The sequence below is a fragment of the Trachurus japonicus genome, chromosome 12, assembly GCF_045865225.1.
Source record: "Trachurus japonicus isolate A0001 chromosome 12, Traja_1.0".
Classification (NCBI taxonomy): domain Eukaryota; kingdom Metazoa; phylum Chordata; class Actinopteri; order Carangiformes; family Carangidae; genus Trachurus; species Trachurus japonicus.
Genome location: NC_140918.1, coordinates 22338506 through 22359485, shown reverse-complemented (window position 1 = coordinate 22359485; position 20980 = coordinate 22338506).

Here is a 20980-nt window from a genome sequence, read left to right as displayed (position 1 = left end):
AATGTCGAGGGGGCGGGGCTTGTGGGATTTCCATGTGTAAATTGCATTTTGTCTTTCAATATTTCCTATTCAAATAAACAGCAGAAAGTGCCACTTTTCCCCTAATGAAATAAAATATTTTAAATGAAACAAATCCACTTTTTCTAAATGGGATAGCTACTTGACCCTCATTCTGCTTCACATGTGACGGATGTGCGCGCATGCTGACAGGCGACAGAGTCAAGAGATCGGCTCCCTGCAGTCTAGGTGATGGTGCGCTGTTGATGACGAGTCCGGCTCCGCAAAAAGGGCAAAACCACGGGCAAAACAGGTGGATGCAATGGTTGCATTCTTCGTAGAGGACCGTGGACATACTCGGAAAAAAGAAAAAAAAAGAAACCGAATCCGTGCTGCCTCGTCCGCTTGTGCCGACAGCAGCGTTAATAAACCACAACAAAAGCACGTGTAGCCCCCTCCCCATATCTGCTGCTGTTAAAAAAAAAAAAAAGGGCCGACAATTCGACAAAAAGTCGACACATGGGCCTCGATAATCGACAATCCAAATCCCGTGTCGTTCCCATCCCTAGTGATTAGCTCAGTTGGTAGAGCAGCCGCCCCATGTGTTGAGGCTATAGTCCTCACTGCAGGCGGCCCCGGTTCGAATCCCGTGTCGAGCGGCCCTATCCTTCTCTGCCTCCCATTTCCTGTCTCTCTCTCAACTGTCCTACCAATTACCCCCAAAAAGTATGCTTAAAAAAAATTAACCAAAGTAAAACCAAGGCGGCAGTTGTCGGTCTGAGAAGTGAAGCTCACTTCCGCGTTCAACAAACTGCAATCCCCCCGGCTTCCTCTGGGGGCTGGTGTCAGAAAGCAGCATTTCTCCATAGACCCCCATGTTAAAATCGCCGACTTTACATCCTCAATAAACATGATCAAAGCCTGGTGTCAGCACGTTTTTTTTTGTCTCAATCGATAGTTTCTACCCCCACACACACTCTGAGGGCAGTGAATTTTTTTTAACTCTACCAATTTACTGTTATTAGGTTAAAATTCTGGCCAATTAGGGTGCGCGGAAACATTGAGTGACAGGTCCAGAGACCGCTGCTTCGAGGCCAGTGGGCGGGTTCTCGGCTGGTAAATCCAACATGGCGCTGTTCAGGCCGCCATATTTGAGTTACAAAAACGACTCACGTAGAACCAATGGGTGACGTCACGGATGCTACGTCCATGTTTTTTACAGTCTATGAGTGAAACCAGTTTCAAACATTTGCTGAAAAAACTTATAATGAAAGGCAAGGTAGTGGATTACAGTAACACAGGCGTTTGAGCTTGCATTCCAAAAGGAGGGTTAGGGTTAGCCCTACTATTAGAACTGTCATTGGTCGGAAACCACCTCCCTCTAGGACCTGGCCAAGCCATTCTTGTAACTTTTTGAAAAGCTGATCTGATACACACATTTACTGCTTGAGTGATTGGCCACGATTGGCCATGCTAATTTCAGTTGAAGTTGTTAACCACCTTGCCCTGACCCATATCTTGTCACTTTCCGATAGCGACTCACTGCAGTTTGATCTGCCCTGAGGACATAGTGCCGCTCAGAAGATGAAGATGTCGTTTTTTTAAAGTTTAAGTTCAGAATAAAACAACCCTATGTATGGACTGTGTGTCAGATTTGGTTATATTTGACACTGGTTGTGTGGCATAAAGAAACCCTTGCTACTTTTATCACTTATATATTGATTGATTCATAGAAGTTTTTTGCAGCTAACCTCCACCCACCTCAAACCAGTGAGATGACCACATACAAAACTGGTATGTGTAATAATTAGCTAAATTAAACTTTGCAAACAGAAAGTGAAATATTGGACAACCAAGCTTGGAGAAAGAACCTGATTTAGAAAATAGTTATTAAAGGTCTTTAACGTCATCATTACAGCCAGGGAACAGCTCGGCGCTCAGCTTACTCCCCTTTGTAGCAGTCTTTACAGCTTGAGTGAGCATGCCTTTAAGGGTGCAGGATCACCTTTGCATATTGATGCAGAGCTACACTTGTGCTCAAAATATCAAATGACTGACTAACTTCCAAAAGCAGCTCCATTGTGATACCAACAACAGTTGAAGGTCTGGTCGTAAGCAGTGGTCAAACAAAGCAAAAAAATATGACACCCTATCACGATGCACAAACACCTTGGCGCCACGCTATATCAGCTGTGATGCTCTCATGTACTTCAGTAAGAAAGGCGTGCTTAGCTTGCATGCATAATTGATTGAGTGACCGGGTTAGATGAAAGACAGATATGCCGTTGAGAACAATGAGAGGCGGAAAAAAATGTTTTCCTTTGGCAGGGCCCTAATGTGAAAGGAAATGGACTGCCACTTATTGCAGATGCACTATTATGGATGTCTTGTTTCTGAGGCGAAGCCGCGTTGGCTGTTTCCAAAGTGGATACATGACGATCAAAAGGTTAAGTGAGAGGATTTATTAATAGGGCTGCATATACACAAGATTTGAGCATTTATTTGATTAAGAAGAGTGCTTACATGGCTGGGCCATCCTTGGCCATGTTTCAGCATGGTCTTGAATTTAAATGTGTTTGCATGTCATTCCTCATTCTCTCTCAGTCTGTTGTGCATTAGTCAACTTTAAGACAAGATAAAAACACTTATAATGAGGTACCACAGTAAAACCTGCAGTGTCATTTTTAATAATAGCAATTACCCTCAGCAAGTTCTTCTGATATATGAGCAAGTATCAGAATAAAAACAGACTGAGTGATGCTCTTTGCATTCTTTCCAGAAACTAAATAGCCACATTACTTAGAGAGATGAAAGAATAAACATCTTCCATAATGGTGTTTTCAATGACTAATGCAGAGTCTGTGATACTCACAGCTTTAAACTGCCAGCCGGTATAGTCTGGGATTTCCTTCCATCTATGGTCTATATAGATATAGATCTTGGTCATTTGTAAGAATCTCCATTCTTTTAGGGTCACAAAGCAGCACAGACTTGTTCATCTTTTCCTGCTTTTTTCCTGAAAATATGATATTTTATTAAAGATGCTTTATTGCTGCTTAATGTTATCCGTCATCGTCTGTGCCCTGCAGCTCTGTCTGATGCTGTAAAATGAATTTGTGGAGGCAAGTTTGACAGCTATTTGAAGAAAAAATAAAAACCTCAGTATCATCAAAAGGTTGGGACAGCTAGAGTTTTTCAACCCATCTCTTATTTTCTTTCTGTGTTTTTCCGCCCCAGATGGTTGTGTGTGGGACACGGGGAACAGAGGAATTGAAAAAAAAAAACCCAACAAAACAAGTAAAGCTGCTTTTGTGTGCTATTTTTAGGTTTGTTTGTTGTTGCCATCAGAGATGGAAAATTGTGTTTCAGAAGACGTCACCCGCCCATCCTTAAACAAGGGCAAGTTTTTTGTGTCGTTAAAGTAAGGGCTACAACTGATGCTGACTGACTCCTCACAGCAATGTTGTTTTTAGTGCCTGATCCTCAGTTAACATGTTGTAAAGTAGATACTACTGAATGATATTTTGTAACAGAACTCTTCTGGTAGGCCTACTTTATGTAGGCTACATACATGGAGCAGTAGAGTCAGAGTCAGATGTTATGTGGCCTTAGAGCACATTCCTACTTGTGTCTTTTCTTTTTGCCTTTCAGCATTCGTCAAGTATATTCAGCTGGGTAGTAAAAATAGGCCCATTTTTAAGTTCCATCTGCAAGCGAATGCGTTTTTTCCCCAGGAGCCGATGGCACTAATTGTTGCTTCACAGGCTCTTCAGCCTTCATTGCATTTACAAGTGAAAAGGTGGTACGACATCCTCTGAGCAGAGCTGTATCTTCAGGGCAGTTTGGAGGCTCCAGTGAGTTTCTATCGTAGAGTGAGGACACTTGCCAAGGCCAGCGAGATACGGTAGCATGCTACTTCAGGTGAGGAAAAGATATAACTGGTGTTGCTTTCCACTGTTTTATCCGCTCTTAAATAAAGTTTGATGCTGAACCCTCAGCTTTTCTTCCAGAGTGAAGAGTAGGCTCCATAGCAATAGCAAAACAAAATAGCTTGTAAAGGAGTAAATAGCTCCTTTACAATCATAAGCAGGGTGAATAAATGCAGTTCCAACCATGGTTGAGCTCATTATACAGTAGCACATATGCAGCTAGCTCAGAGGAGGTTTAGCTTTCTTTGCTAGGATTTACACAATAAAGGTTTCAGGCCATTGGACAATGGGGATTTTGAGTAAATTAATCTGTGCTGAATAATTGGACACCCACACCTTATCTTCTAATTTCCTCATTCCTCTCGATAAAGATGACATAGCACCCACTCCCAGCGTAGTCTTTTCTGTGTGAGCCATCAACTGACCAGAAGACACAGGATCTAGATTCTAGAGTCTGCGGACCAACACTAGTCTACAGGATTCAGCTGGTGTGCAGTCAAAATGTTTGCTTACCCTCTACAAACCAGTGCACTGCAGACACACAGCCCCCAGAGAGCTGCCACCTCCCAGACTTTACTTGTGAGTATTCTCACATTTTGTTTAGATTCACCTTGACTCCACTGAAAACACTGACTGGAGTCCACAGTGGCCAGAATCTGCTGCTAGAGCTCTGAACCTTGACAGGAAGTCTACTTCAAAAACGTGTTTAGAGTTGCACTGGGGAGAGACTGAGGCAGCAAACAGCAGGCAGTCAGAAAGTCATACAGGTCAAATATGGAGCACTGAAAACATTTCTCTCTGCCTTTGGATGTGTAGTATTTAAACAATTCTGAAGCAGTTTGAATTGTTCATACAGAACTTGCTGAATATAGAGTTTGTTATTATATTTCTCTCTTTACTTTTTGAAAAAAAAAACAGAGAGAAGTTTGAATACTTGTCTTGACTTCTAGCTGTAAGGCAAGCCATGAAAAAGAATATGAAACAGCATATTGATGTTATAAAGTCAGGGTTATAGATTTGCCAAAGCGTGATGTTGCTTATTGGTACATTAATACAGTAGCCTAATACAATTGCCAGCAGTTAAAACACAAGCATAGACCTGAAGCTCTGAATTTTGTTAAAAAATCCAAGTTCAGACATGCCCAGTTGTATAAAAGCCTTTAGTCACGTTTAAAATTAAAGGGACAACGGGGACTTTTGGAAAAGCGAAGCGTTTTCACACTACATTTATGAGCCTCCGTGCGCACCGTAGAATTCTTCGACCGGCGCAAGACTGACTCATGTTTTCATTCATCAAGAATTAAAGTCAGAGGTTCAAAGAGGTTCAGTTACCGTCGTAGTCCCGACCATAAACGGCAATACGGCGGCGTTACTCTCATGAGCGTCCGCGAAACCGAAAGTAAGGAAACGCTGGTCGGCTCGACCAGCATTTCCACCATTAATTAAAATAACAAAATAACGATAGAGACAAAACAATATATTTATCGAAAATGGAGCCATTAACAAGTGTGGGCAGCGTAGATTCATCCACATTAACGTGAGACTTTTTTATAACCAAATAGAAACTTCTCGTTGTCCCTTTAAAAGCTGTTTTTCCTAAGTGCAGCAACCCACAAATTTTCTCTAATGTTGAATTTCAAACCAATGTTTGTGGAAAAACCATTAGCCAAGAAGAGTTATGGTGCAATCTGTGGACACATTCACCTAGTATTAACTTTGTTGACTGGATTGTAACCAGAAAACACTTCAACAAAAAATGTCAGTGCACTCAAGACACATTCAGGACAGAGACCGATCTAACCACCTTCACCACCCAGACCATCTGGAAGTGGTCATAGATACACTCGACTGTGTTAACATTTTAAAAGGCAATTTTGTGAAACCACATAGTAGAGCAACTTAAAGGGGCTGTTCCAACACTAACAGTGTTTATCGGGATATTGGTTAATGAAAGGAGAGTATTAATTCCGAATGTTAAAGCCACTCCGAGGAACTTTCATGTTTTGCCGGAATGAAGACTGCATTTCCCATGAGCTCTAGCGCATTTTGTTGGAAACACACTTATCTGGCTTGCGCGTCAGGGCTCCAGACTAACTTTTTTGTGAGCAGTTTTAGGCAAATTACTTTGGAAATGTATTTCAAATCCTTAAGAACAGCCTCTAGCAGGACAGCAGAGTACCAGAACAGGCTGACTTTATAGCCCAGGAGGGGTGCTCAAGAGGAGAGTCGGGGCAGAGGAGGAGAACCGAGTCTCTGTAAACCGACAGACGTGGATTGCATTGCATTAATTGCATTTTATCATAATACTTTCTGCACCTGTTGCAATTTTCTCAGTCAATCTTTCTTGTAATGAATTTTCTTTCTTCTTTCTGCCAAAACATAACTTACACTAGATTTATGACGCTGCAGCAGCGGTAGTAATTGTCATCATGAGATGAAGTAGATAAATATTTGAAAAGCTGTCCCTCGCTCTGAGCATTTTAATGGCTTGCATTTTTAGACAGTTTCACGAGTTGAAATAGGTCTAAGAGAAAAACACTCTGGTCTGAGGGTAAACAATCTATCCTCCTCTCCTAGTAAATCACCCTAACTCTATTGATCTTCTTCCCATCTGGAAATAAGTGGCTGAGGTGAAAGAGCCTCTACCATGTTGTTTTGCGCTCACATCCATCTGTGTCTGAGCTGCCCACAGCCACTGTAATAATATGAAATTGATGGACCACCACTTGGCCATGTTGGTCCCCGTCCCCTATGCATGGATTTTATTATGATTATAGTCCCCAGAGGGTATGTGAGACTAAGTTTTGCTCTGCTAATACACATGTCACAGTTTCTCAAGAGCACTTAAAGGACCTAGGAGGAAATAAGGAACGAAGCACCTGTTTTCTTCTCAACCGACCTGTAATTTACTGCCCAACAATGAGGATTTGCTATGCTCTACTGCCTCAAAACCTTTGACTCTTAAGTGTAAGGCATCCAATGCTTCTTGGATGCAAGAATGACACTGAAAGCCAAGAGGCCTTATTTATAACAACATGCCAGCTGGATGAAGAAATGCACTTGGACAACTGACAAGAGAGATGCAAGTTCTTAATCACTCTGGGCAGCAAGACCAGCAGTTTCTGTCTAATTGTAGCTTTGCTAATTATTTCCATTAGTGTAGGGCTTGCATCTTCACTGTTATCGATAAAAGCTGACGAGCATTATCATCGATTCAGAATCCCATGTCAGTATGTCACTGTGGATGTCATGCTTTTAGCGTCTGATGTCCTGAAGGATTAGTCTCTATGTTGGGGATGTTTCAGGAAGTAAGAAGCTGTGATAGAGCACAACACAAAATTTCAGGCTGCAAATGTTGTTTAATTTCAATGAACTTGCTATTTATTTTACAGCCACTGGGAGAAAATGCTCACCTTTGAAACGTACGAAGTTGAGCCTTCCTTCTTTTTGTGTAATTCACCAAAACTAATCACAGACCAATACTTCTCTTTGGCTTTCAGGATCCCATAAGGACTCTGCTGTCACACTGCATCTCTAAAATCTAAAAAAAATCTAATCTAAAAAAAGTCTCATGCTTTGACGTTGTCTTTACTGACTGAGTAGTTTCTATGTCCTCTGGGTGTGTATCATTAAATATCCCTAAACAGGAAAGTTGTATTTCTCTTGAGTAATTACTTTGGATATCAAATCTCTAGCACCTTAGGTTTGGTCTGAGAAGTTTGTAGATGTTCAGTTATATCGACAGCTGCTCTTGTCAGCTTCCAATGGAGACCCTAAAAGTATAACACAACATGTGATGAAATATCAACATAAACCACTCAAGCCATTCCAACAGCATAATGTGTTTTCCCATCATTGATACTTAAGTACAGTACACTTCAGTGCATTGTAAACACTCTAGTTTATCTATGATCTTAACAAATTATATTACCAGTGCATCAAAGTCAAAGAGCTAAGCATTCACTTTTGTATATCTCAGAAAACTCCAAGTTGGCATTGGACTTATTTTCTTGCTATTAAGCACAAGCACAAGAATGTGTTCTTTTGAACAGGAGCAGTTGCTGATTGTTAGAACTATTCCTTTTAGTCGTAAAAAATCTTGACAATCTTCAGGGATTTAAGATGAGCCAGTGCTCAGTGAGCAGGGTTGGAGCAGTCCACATCCACTTTATTTTAATGGTGTTGTAAATCTGACCATATAAGCTGATGTCCTTTGTGGAAAAGTGAGCACCTTTTCCTTTTCAGAACTACATTTCACCTCAGCACAATTGAATTTTTCTGCCAGGCATTCATGTGCTACCTGATAATAACATTATTGTAGAATATACACTGAAATTTGAGAACTTGTTTCTACTAAAGCATCAGTCTATGGCAGATATTAACGTTTCTCAGACCTCTGATTGGTGCTCCTTCTCTTCCAAAATGCATCCATAAAGAGCACCCAATATAATCTCTTAGGGAGGACAGCAATTGTCCAACACGCCTCGGATGGATGATACATTAGCACATAGAGGTTTAAAGAGCAGTCCATTGGCCTCATCCATTAGCTTAATGTGTTCTTTTCCACTCAATAGGAAATCCCCTCCATGCCCATATGAATGCTTTGTCATGTGCTCTTCTCTTTTCACCTCTCTGTTGTGATTGTGGAGATGAAAGAGAAAACACTGCGCTGTAATCAGTAGTCATGCCTCTTCAAACAGCTAATAATGGGACACACATATTCCCGTGTATCATCCCCTTTATCAATGCCTCAAGGTACTCACAAGATGAAAGACACGCCTGACCGAGAAGGTACATCAAACTATCACTTTGCACATAGGAAATAGATGTATACACATATCTTTGGGAGGTTTGAATTGATCCTATACTTTCTTTCTTGCACCATAAATACAGTTTTCAACTGACTGGCATGATAATTTCCCCAGACAGGGCTGGGCAAAATGTAAAACAATATTATAGCAAAGTTTGATGATTCATACTGCATATTTAATCAAATAGCAAGACTTTTTTTTAATTTCATTTGACAAAATCTAGCAAACCAGTTCATAATCAAGTAGAAACAATAATCAATAAGGGGCTGTATTTGCTGCAACCAAAGTGAATGTGTAAATAATAATTTCAGAAAAGAAGGGTAACACTTTATTTGACGCCTATCTCTATAACACATTATAACCATACTTATAATGAGTTATAATGCAGTTATAGCACTGTATAACTATAGTTATAAACACTTATAAATGATCATAATGCTGTATAACAATAATCATTACACACTATAAAGCATTTTATCATGACTTATAAGGTCAGTATTATAATACGTTATAATTGTTAGTAACTCACTGACAATGCCCACATCGATAATGCATTATACATATAGTTATAATGTGTTATAATTGGCTTGTAATCGTGTATAACTAACTATAGAACATTACAACTCTATTATAATACTTTACCGTAAGCCATTATAAAATTATCTATGATGTCTTAGTTATTATAACAGTGTTGTTATAAAGTCTTATGATAATTTATGAGTGTTTATAATGATAGTTATACACTTTTATAAGCAAATTATAACACATTCTAACTATATTCATAATGCATTATAAATGTGGGCATTGTCAGCGAGTTACTAACAATAATAACATATTATAATACCTGACCTTATAAGTCATGATAAAATGCTTTATAGTGTGTTATGATTATTGTTCTAAAGGATTATGATCATTTATAATAAGTGTTTATAACTATAGTTATGCAGTGCTATAACGGCTTTATAACTCATTATAAGTATGGCGTCAAATAAAGTATTACCAGAAGTTTGACACCGTTTCACATGGGTCCCAGGAGGCCATATGATGTCAAAAGCACAACAAAATAGGAGACAGGCAAACTAAACACAGTTTAAGAACTGTTTACATTTGCTGCTTTCTCCCAGTAATGAAATATCTGTATGTCCCATTTCTACTGGCTCAAAATAATGGCCTGAATTCTGACACTGTATTTGTTCATGGGACAGTCGATTCATCTGCAACATCCACTGTCGTCCAGTGGATTTGTCAGTGTTAGCTGGCATCTGCAGCAGCAACAGCAGCATATGCCTCACAGCTGTCAGTGCAGCTGAAAGGTCCAGAGCTCACTGCTCCAGGTTGTAAATATGCAAACATGGGATGATTAGACATGCAAGGCAGAGACTTCACACATCCAGTAATATAAGTGAGACTCTCATGCTGAATACTGAAACGTTACTAACATAAGGAGCTATTTGAAAGGTGTTAGTTGTAGTTGAAAAAATACTGAGATCAACACAGGTTGTAAGCCAGCCAAATAAAACAGATGACAATGGATGGAATTAGAAAACTTCAGGGGAAAGAGGCATGCTGAAAATTTACTAAATAACATTTCCTACAAAGCATGCTGCTATTAATTAGCTGTATAAACATATTTTCTAGGGGGCACTTTCTAACTGATGCAATTTGAAACGGGGACAATTTGTGTGTAAAGAGAAAGAAAACAAAATACAAACTAGAATTACAACCCCATGTTGCAGCACTGAATAATGATAGATAGATTGATATATTGATTGATTGATCAAGATTCACTTCCAGCAAAAACTGTGTCATAATTAGTATTTGAGTAAGTGACTTATGGCCAAGAATGTGTTTTGTGAGGCCGCAATGACCTTGACCTTTGACCTCTGACCACCAAATTCAGATCAGGTCATCCTTGAGTCCCAGTGAATGAATGTGCCAGATGTAATGAAAATACCCTGGCCATTCCTTAGATATTGCATTCACAAGAATGTGTGGTCACTGAGTTTGAAGGCTGACCTTTGGCCACTGGAATCTAATCAGTTCCAGTTCCTAATCCATTCCAAGTCAATGTTTAGGCCAGATCTGAAGACGTTTCCTTGAGGTGTTGCTGAGATATTACATCTACATGGCCAAAACATGTGTTTTGTGAGGTATGGACATTTGATCATCAAAATCAAACATTTGGGTGGATAGTTTGATAACTTGAAAACATACAGCCTCTGTGTATGGCTTGAGAATTTCTTCTGTACCGTTTTTTTTTTTCCTTTGGGAAAATGGAGCTCAACGTTAAACTTGTCATTCACTTTCTGGGTCTTCCCTGGATCCACTGGTTTGTTACAAATTACTGAAATGAGATCTATCTGGAATTTTTCTAAAAAAGGGATCTGTTAAACAGGAATATTGTGGAGATATTGCTGTGTTATGTGCTCCAGGCAGAGGCATCTGGAGTGTGTTTGTGTGTGGGTGTGGGTGTGCGAGTCCACACTCTAGGAAGACTAGGATCTGGTTTAGGAGCCACAGAGAAGAAAATATCCCCCCAGAGAAGAAGCAGGAACAGCTGAGACTAATTCGTCAGATTACCTGGCAGCTGGGGAAAAAGTAACACCCCAAATAACCCACGAGTTTTGCTGTGTAATTGCTTTCATTTGAAATTCATATTTGTGTGTGTTTGTGTGGGTGTGAGTGAGTGTGAGACTGTTTATTGTGCAGCTGTTGCTGGTTGCAAAAACAAGCTTACTTTCCTCCCAAGTCACGTCTCTTCACTTTGTCAAGCTCAGGAGTTCAGTGGCTGCCAGCGTGATGGGCAGACAGTCAAATCAGGCAAATTCAACAACGTGCACCTGAATGAGACGAATGGCTGTTTTTGCCAAAAGACGAGAAACAGCACCAGGGCAACGCGTGTTGGCATGGTGATCCTTTCATCGTCTGTCCAGGACTGTGCAAATCCCACAAAACTTTTTGAAATGTGGAAATTGGATTTCAAAAATTATTAACATGAATATGGATTAGATCATTTTATTTTTTCCCCTTATCTTTTCTTCCTGTGATTATTGTCAGTACTGTGTGTTCTTATTTTCTTTCATTTGAAAGTTGGCTAATGGTATTTTGGACAGTATCTTCTTGCAGATTTCAGAAATGTAAAAGGATTTTCGTCAGGAACAGAATAGTAGGGGTTAGCTGAATGTCAAGAGATTCTGCTATTGTTCTGTTTTTTAAGATTAGAAGTTATAATATGCTGTCTCTGAGCAGTGCTATTACGTTGAGGTTCAGATTGGAGACTACGATGTGGCATTGTCGCAAAGTGACAAGACATGGCAGGGATGGCTAGGTGATAAAGATAAGAGTTAACAGACCATTGTTTTCCACTATGAAAGCTCATGGTGAGTAAAGGTAGGTGATTCACAATGTGTCTTCAGCACCACTGTTGTATCATAAAGAAAGAAGTCCTTTATTGTCATTCAATAATGGTACAGTCTGTGCTTAGTGGAGTCAAACAATGTGGACTGTTCTTAGAAAACACAAAGACTGTATACAATCCATTCATTTATGATATTTTATTATTTGGTTTGTTCCCAGACATGCTTTCAAAACCATCTGTAATGTTACATAAAGTCAACCACACTCTCACTCTTCATAGGAGATGTTTGGATGATAATAAATCGAAATATCCAGAGGATACACTATAGACACTAACTTAAGTTCTGCCTATATTAAGTATTAATATTTTCTTCCTTAATTTTCAGTGTCAAAAGAAATCAAGTTTTCACAGACAGCTGTGTGCGGCCACCAGGAAATAACTATGTGCCCCCCTGTCTTAATACAGACTCTTACAGAAGCTTTCACCTTCTCCTGTTCAGCTTTGACTGTCAGCCATGTAAATGAAATCATTACAGCCTTGTAGTGGCTACAAAATCCATTGGGTACTGTCTGGCAAAGTTGGGTACTGTCTGGCAAAGTTTGCAGATAGAGACAGACTGACACCTATTTTTCCTTAGAGGTTTCTCTCTCTCTATGTGTTCTGGAAAAAAAAAAAAAAAAAGCAAGCCCACGGTTCCCTTTGGAGTAAGTTATTATGACACATACATGTTTTGCTATTACTGTAGGCAACATCTATCACCAAACACAGACATGTCTCACAGGAGGGTGGTCTGTGATTCCCATGTGGAAGTTGCAGTTTCTGTTGTTTCTATTATTTATGACAAGGTTTACCCCTGCCTTATTGCTGTAATAAAAACAAAGAAATGTTTCCTAAGCTAGTTTTTCAGCCAAAATCAAACCAAGCCATGAACATTGTAGCTACACTGTGATGAAATATACCACTGTTGGCTCAGTCCACATGTTTAGTGTTTTAACCAACCATGATTCATGAAACCTGCCATCATAGCGGCATGGTTTCAGAAGGCACTCTTATCAGAGGGTTGAAAATAATAACCTATATGCTTGTTCAGGTTGGCTCAGTGCTACACAGCTAAACAGCTATCAGCTCTCACATGGAGCCACCAAGGGGGCAGTTGTGGGTCTGAAAAGTGAAGCTCACTTCCGCGTTCAAAAAACTGCAATCCCCCCGGCTTCCTCTGGGGGCTGGCTCCAGAAGGGAGCAACTCCAATTGAGCCCCATGTTGAAATAGCCGATTTTACAGCTTAAAAAAACATATTTACAGCCTGGTACATTTTATTTTTTTGGTCTCAACCGATAGTTTCTACCCCCGCACACACTCTGAGGGGGGTGAATTTTTTTTAGACTCTACCGTTTTACTGTTATTAGGTTTAAAGTTCTGGCCAATTAGGGCGCAGAACCGTTGAGTGACAGGTCCGGTGACCGCTGCTTCGAGGCCAGTGGGCGGGCTCTCGGTCGGCCAACGGCCGCACCACTCCAAATATGGCAAGTAGAATCCAACATGGCGCGGTTCAAACCCCCATAGTAGCTGCACAAAACAGACTCCCCCAAACCAATGGGTGACGTCACGGTGCTACGTCCATTCTTTTTACAGTCTATGGGAGCCACACATGTTAAAGTCTACAGTGCCCAAGGGTGTGAGTACACAAACACTATACTTTCTGAGCTGTTATGGAAGACTCTTGAGACTGAACTGTGTTACTAAAACATAAGAACAATTATACTGACTTATTATGGTAAACATACTGTATAATATACAGTTTTTGTGTTATTAAACAGGTTTTTATATTTGTAGCCTATTATAACTTTTATCCCACAGGATACAAAGACTCCATTTGGAAGAAAAAAGTGAGCTCATAATTGGCCGTTGTGGTTTCCATGTTAATGATGATTATTATTATTTCTGGAGAAATACATTACCGTATGAAAACATTAAGAGATTGACACTGACTGACTTAATGCACAGACTGGTAATGCATTTACCCCAAACCACAGTCGTATTTCTGACTTCCTGTACAGATGTATCTCAACACATTTCCAAATTTAGAATATGCCCCAAAGGAAACAAACAAGCAGCTCAATACTTCTCTATCTAAAGTGTGAGAAGTTGTGGTTATCCTTAGAGCGTTCTGAATCATCGGTCAAATACCGGATTCTGTTTTAAGGTGGCGGTAAGGCGGAGGCTCTGATGTTACTCAAAGACGCTTTGTTTGGACAGCATGTGTGATTGTTTGGGGGTTGTAACATTTATTTTCTCCTTCAGAGCACATATAACACACAAAATATGTTATATGAATATTCTTTGTCATTTTTTTTCTTTGTTTGTTGTTGTTGTTTTTAATTTACTGTTAAAAAAATAATTGGTAACACTTTACTTGACGCTTATCTCTATAACACATTATAACCATACTTATAATGAGTTATAATTCAGTTATAGCACTGTATAATGAAAGTTATACATGTTTATAAGCCAATTATAACACATTATATAAAAGTGGCCATTGTCAGCCAGTTACTAACAATTATAACGTATTATAATACCTGACCTTATAAGTCAAGATAAAATGCTTTATAGTGTGTTATGATTATTGTTATAAAGCATTATGATCATTTATGAGTGTTTATAACTATAGTTATACAGTGATATAACTGCATTATAACCCATTATAAGTATGATTATAATGTGTTATAGAGATAGGCGTCAAGTAAATGTTACCAAATAATGAATACAATAATTTAATACAAACTTGGGCATACACTGATAAGCCTCTAAAGATAAACAAGCATTGCACTGAAAATCATTAAAAACAGCAGAATTTTCTGAATGGAAGTTTTAGAGACGACCTCCTTTCCCCCACTACACTGGCTCATTGAGCAGCTCCCCCTGTGAGATCTTCTCTCTGTGACCTTTTAAAAAGTAGGCCACAGACATAAAGACAAGCTGATGTCTCCCACAAGCACAGAAAAACCTTTATCAGCTTTTAAAAGCAGGAGTGAAACCTTCTTTCACATTTACACATTTTGTTGGATGAGATCGCTTATCACAGCCAATACCTCTCATTCACACATCCACCGCCCACAAACAATGTCTGCACCAGGGACTGAAACAGAACCACTCACCCAATCTTGTATCTTTTGTCTATTGTGTGTCTGGTTTTGTTGTGTTTTGTTGTTTTACCCACTCTTTCATATATTCATTTGGGGAAATAGCTTGGTATTGCAGTGTATAATACACTCCATGGTCACTTAGAACATTCTGTGATTAAAAGACATGGAATTAAATATCTGCCGAAACCTGTTTGAAAAAGAAAGGCGAGAAAAACAGGATTTACAAACACAGAATGCTGATTTTAGGTGTCACAGTTGGTGCTGAATGCCAATGGTTTAAGCCACAGTGAGAGAAAACTACATATTGTACATTTTCCAGCAGCTCTCAATGGCCTTGTGTGTGTGTGTGTGGTGCCAAATGGGCAAAAAAGCTGGGGTATCATTGTCCTTCTGTAGTTGCATTCAAGCTCTGATAACTCTATTCTTGTTCTTCCTGCATTGGTCTCCTCCCAACATTACTGGTGTAGTCTTGCTTTACTATATTTTTTGCTGACATATTATGTCGCTTTAACTTACTTCTTCTGTGAGAGTTGGTTGTGAACAACACCAACATTACTGTAGACATTGATGTATTGATGTAGAAATATTGATTGGTGCAACATTAACCTCCATGCATGTTAATTGGGACTCTGTGTTGTATTTGTTTTATGAGTAAGTATCATTTTTGCACTATTACACCCCTTCCCAGCAAAGGAATGGGGAGCTCCTTTTGAATTGTTTCTTAGACCTTGACCAGGACTCAGTGCTGTTAATGTTGCTGTTGCATTGCATGCCTAAATGCACACTTAGCCATTGCACAGTGTGTGATATTAAGCCATAACCATGACACAAGTTAAATTTGGCTGCCACTCATGAAAACACAAACTTCTTAGTTTCACAACGTTATTCTGTGAGGCTGAACTACAGAAAGTTTTTACATTGTATGGGGTGTAATTACCTCTGATAACTCGGAGCATTCAAGCAACAAATTGCCTCCCACGGTGGATGTACACATGGGCCATTTTTGAGAAGAAATCTTTCCTCGGCTGTGATGCAGTTCACTCAGGCAGATCTCACCTAAAGAAATGTGCTAAAGGACCAAAGCAAACAGAATTGCAATTCTGTGCAAATTCCATTGTGGTTTTCATCTTTTGTATGTATTTCAGTTGTTTATGTGTGCATTGCTGTGGGTTGCTGTGACCCAACTGACTGGTAAAGTCTGGTCTACTGCTATAAATCCCCCAAGACTTTCACTCTTTTTGAGTGTCAGGTACCAATTTTATAGAAGTCAAAGCCAACCCGAAAACAGAATATGTCCAGGGTTTTGTATTTCTATGTCACTGTGTGAGCGCAGCATTTACAGTTATGGATTGTGAATACATCATGTCAGGGTCTGATTTTATCTGACAGCAGGTCTTAACAAGGTAAGTTAGAGGTAGGATGTGTGTGTATTAATCCGGTTATTGTGAATACATTTCCATGAGTTTTTCCATCAGGGGACAAAAGAAGACAAAGAAACACAACTATAAAGATTCATCACAGTGTGTTTCAATATCTGACCCTTTCAGGAGCACTCAGACATTTCCTTTGAAAATATTCCTTTTGAACAGGATCCTTTAATGATCACATTGCCCTTGGGCAGTTTCACTAACCTGGTAAACTTATTGGCATCAGATTCAGGTGAAAGACTACATAATGCCTGTGCTCTGGCAATGAACTTACAGTTAATGTATGAAATTCAGCAGTAACAACGTATCTGCTATATGTAAATGTAGTGTCAAATAATAATTTCCCTCGTATTGCTACGGGCTCGAGCTAGAAACAGCCTTTCGCTTTTAAAAACAGTTATCTACGGGTGTTTTATCACAGTTGTGTAGCTACCTTACATGCATTAAATCATTACTCATACTGAATACAAAATGATTTGACAGAGTTCCCTGGGAGCAGCTGAGCACAGATTTATTCTAAAGTGCAAACAGCATTGATGAGATTGTCTCAAGCAAAGTGAGACGGCGTACCTGATCTTGTGTGACTGATAAAATACCTCTCATCACCAAGCTTTTTAAAGTAATGTACATGATTTAGTACCATTTTGTTTTTCTCTGTCAAAATGACTTTGTTCTGTAGACTTTGGTTTGATCTTTAAACTATGCAGGTATACATGATTGATGAAGGGGAGGTCAGTGACAGATTTGTGTTCAGGATGGGGTTTACAGGAAAAGAAAGTATGAATCCTGAAAAATGTAACACCTTTGTGATGACTGATTTTAAATTACACTTTAATCTTGTACTTGATTAGGGAGATGACTTTGTCTCTATGATGGCGCATCATCATCACCTCATCACCCATCTATCCTATCTCTTCAAAATTGTGTCCATGATGTAAACACTGCTCTGACATTAAGCGTGTTCATTTATAATCCAATAATAATCATTATTCTCAAATACATGTAATCTGATTGTACAGCATTTCTCCTCTTCCATTAAAAACCAAATCAAACATGTTTTCACAAGATATCAGCCTATAGCTTACTGCTACTATAAGCCTATTTAAAAAAAAAAAACAGATTTATTTTTACATGATAATCCTGAGATTGAAACATGTTTCTTAATTCCATTATGGCCAGAGTCTTTTCAGCCCTAGCCCTTCAGTGTATTTACATTGTGTAATGAGCCATTTATATGGTAGAGTTCATTGCTCGTTCACCACTTCTGCACTGGATTTGAATTCCCTTTACATATGAGAGCTTCACAGGAAACAATGCATTTATAATCCCAAATTAATGTTGATCAGATCTCAGGCCTCCCTTGTTTACTGTTCTGTATCTCCCTCTGATTAAACTGTAAATTGATACAGTAATTGTTGTTTTATAAGTAAATGCACTATCATGAGTCATCACGAGTTACCAAATCAATATGAAATCCAAAATAAACAAGTTAAAACTAAGATTCCTCATAAGTGTCTGTGAATCACGCAGCTAAAATGTGTCAGTGATTAACATCAACTTTGATTTTGAGACATTTTAGCCTTTTTTTGTGCAGGATTGTATTTTAGTAGATTTATTTGTAAACGTGTTGCTGGCACTTCCATTTTGTAAAACAAGATTATTCTTTTCCATTTGCCATTGATATTAGTCGCTAGTAACTTCATACGGAGGTTAGCCTTCTGTGTAACTTTTGAAACAATATTTTGAAAACAAACAAACAAGTAAAAAAGTGGTACATTAGTAAAGTGACTTCCTTTTTTCGAGCGTTTTTTTTTAAATTCATTATTTTTAAATTTCCATTAGCTTCGTCCATCAATTCTGAATTATATGCACTTTATGCACCACAAGGTATCAGTCAACAGACCAATACAGCCTGAGCAGCAACATTAATTTCCATTGCATTTGAAGATAATATATGATTTCTGCTTCCTAATCACATTTTGAGTTTAAGGCTAAAGTCATAATACTCACTCATAATACAAGTAAACAAGAAGACATTTAGAGGATCGGTCACTTTGGCGTTTACCTCATTTTTTACCTTTAGCCTAATAACAAACACTTAACCTGTATCCTTTGAAATAGGCTGTTGGAAAACAGGATGAAAAGAAACTCTTGGCTAAATCTTATTTTGTGTAGGTTGAGAGAGAAAAAATCGGATTAGAAGCCTATTCTCTTTTTATGAAACGGGATCTTCACTTTACCCCAGCTAACCCCGCTGGCATTTTTAGAGGCCAAGTTTGCGGCTCAAGGTTTGCCTGCACAGATACAGTACAGCTTTATTCAGTGATAATGGCTGAAAACGTTATAAATTCAGTCCAGAAAGTCTGGAAAGTCTGCATCCAATTCATCCTCACCAGAGGGGCAGAAAAGGATGATTAAAGGGATCCCCTGAGGAAGGATCAGGCCTTTCTTACTGAACTCCAAGCAAAAAATATCAGAGAGCAGCCGCATGATTTTCCATCCACATAACACAAATTGGGCTGACTTCAATAGTTGATCCAAGCTGAAATGTGGTAATTGTTGTCCAAAGGGCTGTTCATCTGATAATGATGGGCAATTATACTGATGCTCAGAATGAAAGATTTGCAGCTTCAGTGTCATAATGGTGCATCACATCCAAAATAAGAGATCCAAAGCTTCAAACAGCAACAGCTGCGTTTTCCTGGATGTTATTGTGATGTTTTTTAGTTGTTTCAATGGCTAGAAAGACTCATTGGTATACTGATAACTCAAGTACCATTCTTCTTCTCAAATAGATATCCAATAATTGAATAATTGGTATGAAAATACCAATATTTCTTTTTATATATTTTTCAGTAGTGTTTTTGTACTCATATCATTACAAGAAACCAGAGAACTGCTGGTTTATGTGTCAATAGAGATATTATACAACAAAAGGTATGACGCATCAGACTGTATGAAAGAGTACAGCTCTATTGAGAGGATCTTTCTGTTCAAACACAACCTTGGAGTTCTTATAGTGAATAATACCAGAATCACTGAAGCACTTTGTCCCTTCATTTCTCTTTCTATTGCACATAATTCTATATTTGAAGCCATGGCTTTGTGAATTATTGCAGTTTCATTATCACAACACTGCAAGCACTGTATCCGCAGTAAGCCTGTATAATCAATTCTTTGTACAGTGAAGTCCAACCAAATATTGTCTCACACTCAGCTCTCCCCACAATTGGACAGGAGTACTGTTCCGAAATGTCAAAGAGTCGTAGCAGTAAAATGAGCAAGAACCATTTTTAAGATTTCTTAAAGTGGTCTTGTTGATTTGCCTATAATGTTTAAGCTACTGTAAGTGAATGGAGAAAAAAAGATTCTCGTGCCTCTTATGGCTTTCAAGTGCTGTGTCAATACTTTCAGCAGATGTTTAGATTTCATTTCTGTTAGCTGTTCAAGAGGTCTGTGGATGATGCTGCAGCTCCATGGTTGGGTGCTTATTAAAGGGATAGTAGCATTTTTTTAAAAGTGGGGTTGTATGATCTACAAATAGCCTGAAAAAAAAATACACAGTTCCATTGTTTGCTATAATATAATTTTTTCCAGCCCTTCAAAGTGCAGGAAAAACGCAGTTTTTATTTGGACCTAACCAACTCACGTATCCCTCCGCCCAGGGTTAGCGCCCGCCGATCAGCAGTTGGTTAGCTCCAAATAAAAACTGCATTTTTCCTGCACTTTGAAGGGCTGGAAAAAAATATATTATAGCGAACAATGGAACTGTGTATTTTTTTCCAGGTAAAACCTCTTTTAGGCCGTGAAAATAGGCCGTTTCTTTGGGTCTGTTCACAACACTGTATGTTGTAAATCTCTGGGCAGGGCAATGGGCTGGCGTTGCTAACGGGAGGAGTGCAGAGAGTCTTCTACTGCAATTAAAGTACTTAGGGGCTATTTCTAGATCATACAACCCCACTTTTAAAAAATGCTTCTATCCCTTTAAGTTCCTTTCATTTTCACACTGCCAGGATTCTCTCAACCCTGTGCAGTCCATGTGCTGCATCCATGATCAAACATCAAAACATTTTATTGAGAATATTTTTTAAGTAAATGTCGTTATACAGAGAGTATAATGACAAATAAAGGCATTCTGAATGAGCCACATGTGGAGATATAAACATGAGGCTGTGAAACATTTCCTGATTATCATTTGTGTACAAGTGAGACTTTCAGCAACTGAAAGACTTTTATACCATGGAAACGTGGAAAGCCTCAGTGAATAATGAATGAAGAACCTTGAATGATGAGTAGAAAGAAATTATGGCA